This window comes from Globicephala melas, chromosome 8 (assembly GCF_963455315.2).
Source record: "Globicephala melas chromosome 8, mGloMel1.2, whole genome shotgun sequence".
Taxonomy (NCBI): domain Eukaryota; kingdom Metazoa; phylum Chordata; class Mammalia; order Artiodactyla; family Delphinidae; genus Globicephala; species Globicephala melas.
This window is the reverse complement of record NC_083321.1, coordinates 25,646,058-25,650,146: the sequence shown is the minus strand read 5'-3', so window position 1 is coordinate 25,650,146 and position 4,089 is coordinate 25,646,058. Positions and strand designations below refer to the sequence as shown.

The following is a 4,089-nucleotide window of genomic DNA, read 5'->3' as shown; positions in this document are numbered from 1 at the left end:
ATGTACAGGAAAAAACATAGTATACATAGGGTCCAATACTATCCATGGTTTCAGGCACCCAGTTGGGAGTCTTGGAACATATCCCCATGGATAAAGGGAGACTACTGTATTTCTTTCCCAAGGACTTTTAAAAATAGGATCAAATTCTACTTTTTAATTTATAACCAACTTTTTTTTTCTTTTCTTTCTTTTTTTCCCCTTTTCTTCTTTTTTTTTTTTTTCTCTTTTTTTGTGTCAGACGGGTAACATGCCGCTGTCATAACAAGGTCTGAGGGAGGCACATGTCACACAACCTCATGAACACCCAGTCATCACGCTCAGGAACTACAACAGGATCTATAACTGGTTTTTTAAACTCGATATAGGTAGGCACCTTTCTATGGCAATAAATGTCGAGCTTCTGAATGGATGTATCATAATTTAACCAATTCTCTTTTGATGAGCATTTAGGTTGCAATTTTCACCACATAATTATCTTTTAATCTAAGCTTTTTATGAAATTTTTTGTGTCTGTCACCATCCTAGGGTTTTACCTGATTCCTCAAAATTCAACAAACAGCAGAGATACTTAACTTGGTAATTAAGAAATAAGATTTCCTTTGCAAGTATGTAGTCAAGTACTTCACGCAAGGTTCCACTGGGTGCAAACTTGATCTATGAAAATCTAGACTGACCAAATCAACTTCAGGATTGTTTCTTAACTTCACTAAACAATTTAAATAGCAAGTTTCACCTCTTTCACTCAAAATACCCTTTCAAAAAGTATCAGCTTCAATCAACTATACTTCAATTATAAATAAATACATAAATAAATAAAAATTTTAAAAAGTATCAGCTTCTCATGAGGTTGGCAGTGAAGGGTAGGGAGGGGTGCCTCTGAAATAGCTAATGCTGTGTTTTAAGACTAGCTCACGCCTTCTGTGTAGTGGGGGGGACACAGGTGGAGGGGGAGTACTAATGGAGGCCACTGCTCTGATCACAGCTGTTACCAACTGACCTGACAAGTCAGGCAGGTGAGGGGGGTGGTACAAGAGGCAGAATTCCAGGTGCCCAGGAATCAGAAATGGGTAGGCTGAAAGGATTCTAGCCATGGAAGCCGCCACATGGCAGGACTTGAAAAAGGGATCCTCAACTGATTTCTCTCCAACAAAACAGAAGAGCAGCCAGGGCTGGACCGTCTTCATGCCAGATCAGCCTGTCCATCTCCAAGCCAGCAAATACACAAAGATCCATTCCAGCCTCGAACCTGACGTTCCCCTTAGTTACAATCCTGTGATTTCCAAAAAGACTATTTTCTGTTTCTATTCAGCTTATAGCAACCTGCTCTCTTAAATAGCTTCTTTATCTGGTGGGGCAATTACAGCCTGTGACTAACAGCTGCAGTTCATAAACATGAGTTTCACTGTTTGGGTCAGTAGTTCTTAGTCTTTTCTGAATGGCAACTCCCCCAGCTGATTTTGGCGTGAAGAGAGGCACCTTCCATCAGCACTCTGGTTGGTACTTGATAGTGCAGTTTACTGTTGGAGGGTTCTGTTTCCCCATTATAAAAGAGGTGACATTTTTATTAAAGTTACAAGTGCTTGCATCTAATACCAAATGTATTTCTGGATTTCGGTTTTACTAGTGATTTTAACTTTCCTCATTGAGTTTTTCCTTATATTCCAAATGGTCTAAAATAGGCATGTCTTTCTTTTATATTTAGGAAAAAATGCCCTTTCAAAAAGTAATTCATAACTATAAAAATTTTAGGAAAAAATCTGCAGGATCTAGGGCTTCACGAAGTGTTCTAAGACATGACACCAAAAGCACAATTCATAAAAGAAAAAAAATCTATAAATTACACTTCATCAAAGAGGATGAAAAGACAAGCTATTAACTGGGAAAAAATATTATTTGCAATGACTGCACATTGGCATCTCAGAGGATGGGAAGCCCATTTATTGAGCCCTTAGGATGTGCCAGGCCCTGGACCAAATGTTTATCAATCCATTTCAATCTCACAGCAATTCTATCAGGCAGGAGCGGTTACTATTCCCATGTTAAAACGCAGAGGCAGAGGCTGGAAGAGTTTTAGGGTCCAATCCAAGATCCTATCACCATTGAGGGGCATGGCCAGGATTCAATCCAGACCTGTTCATCACCCAAGTTCGCTATGATCCTGGACTCTGGAGCCAGACTTCCTGGGTTCAAATCCTGCATCCCTACTTGGTAGCTATTTGCCTTTGCCTCCATTTCCCCAACTGTAAAATGGGATTAATAATAATACCTACCTCATAAGGTTGTCATAAAAATTAAAAACATGAATCTGTCTACGGCCTAAGAGCTATGTGCCTGGCATGTAGCAAGGGCCATGTGAGAGATCACTATTGTTGTGGTGTTGTCAGTATTCTACTGACTCTTAAAAATAGGATGGAGAGACAGGAGAAAACCAAATGACCCAAAGAGACACCATTTCATGTTGCCTCAAGGGATTTCTCCTAGCCAAGTAACACAAGATGTACCGCCTCCAGGCCGCTGCTCCCAGCCTCAGGCCTTTCAGCAAAGTGAAACCGGCCAGCCGTTTCCAAAGCCAAATTCTTCAGGGTAGCATTAAGTCTTTGTCTTATCAGGAAAGGGGTTGGGGTGGGGGAGGACAACTCTTCCCTTTAAGAGCAGCAGTGGATTTCCTTTGAAGAAACTTGCCTTTTACAAGTATTTATTTAGGAGTATCCAGTGATCAGTGATCTTATTTTGTGTATCTCTGCTGCCACAACATACCATGGACTGTTAGCATCCTCTTTACCACAAGAAATACAGTCCTTAGTGCCTTTAAATCTAATCAGATTAGAGAAACAATTCAGAAAACACATCTCTAAGATTCTCGTCCTCTAGAACAACTCTAGGTACCTAAAGTTACCAAAAGATAACAAGAGGCATTACCTGCCCGACAGTGACTGGTTTCAAAAGTGAAGAGCGGGCTTCCCTGGTGGCGCAGTGGTCGAGAGTCCGCCTGCCGATGCAGGGGACACGGGTTGGTGCCCCGGTCCGGAAGGATCCCACATGCCGCGGAGCGGCTGGGCCCGTGAGCCATGGCCGCTGAGCCTGCGCGTCCGGAGTGAGAGGCCCTCGCACCGCAAAAAAAAAAAAAAAAAAAAAAAAAAAAGTGAAGAGCACCGGGAGTTGAGGCTTTCTTAACTCCTCCAAATTGGTCATGATTATCATGCAAATGATGGCTTCAGCGAGGACCAGGGTTCAGTTTTCAACCCGTCAACAGCCCTATGAAAGACTTCTCTTTGAGAGGCCCTGAGGTTGCCTTTTGAGATGGGTGGGCCTCACAGAGCTCAGGGGGCTACAAATAGAGAACCCTCTGGGCAGAGCAGTAAGAATGTTACTGCTGGCGTAGGACCCTGTGCCAGGTTTATAGCTCGGAGTCCCTTATGCAAACTCCAGGTAATTATAGCCTTCAGGAAGGACACGGTTTACAGCTGATCTAGTTTAGGAAGGAGACCTCTCACCAGAATCCCTGAGTACAAGGAACACCTGATTTGGGGGAAAAAAATCCACCCCAGGACTGGTGTCCCAGAAGAGTCCCCTTAGAATCCCCAGGATTTTGTTTTCATCTCTATAAAGAATCGTAAGTCTTTAGAATTTGTAAACTTATCTTAATATGATTTTATCAGCATCCTTTATCCTATACACTAGTAGAAGGCACGATCCTCCATGCCACAGTCACCTTGTTGGACTCTTCATTTCATGATGAAGAAACTGAAGCCCAGAGTCACACAGCATTGTAATAATAAAGGCCTGGAACCCAAGACTGCGGACCTCACTCCAGTTCTCTACCCTCTGAGCTACCTGCCAAAATGACAATTTAAAGAATGACTTCCTAAACGGATTATTCCTTCTCTCTTTCACAATACCATTGGGTCGCCTCCCTGCAGATAATTCTCTCCATAAGCCAATTCAAACACTCTGAAGCATGTCTCGTCATGAACTAGAGCTTCTGCTGAGATGGGGAAAGAGGATTCAGCGGGGTTTTTTGAGGGGGACGGAGGGCACTGAACTCTCTAAAAGACCCAGCAGAACAATCCTGATGATTCAGAATGACTA

General features: G+C 42.6%; 1 non-coding gene across 1 annotated transcript; it reads right to left on the bottom strand.

The window, feature by feature from the left end:
* Window positions 1-232: 232 nt before the first annotated feature.
* LOC115857703 (small nucleolar RNA U13) lies at window positions 233-336 on the bottom strand. The gene has a single exon (XR_004041349.1). It is a non-coding gene; the product is annotated as a small nucleolar RNA U13 (small nucleolar RNA).
* Window positions 337-4,089: the final 3,753 nt, after the last annotated feature.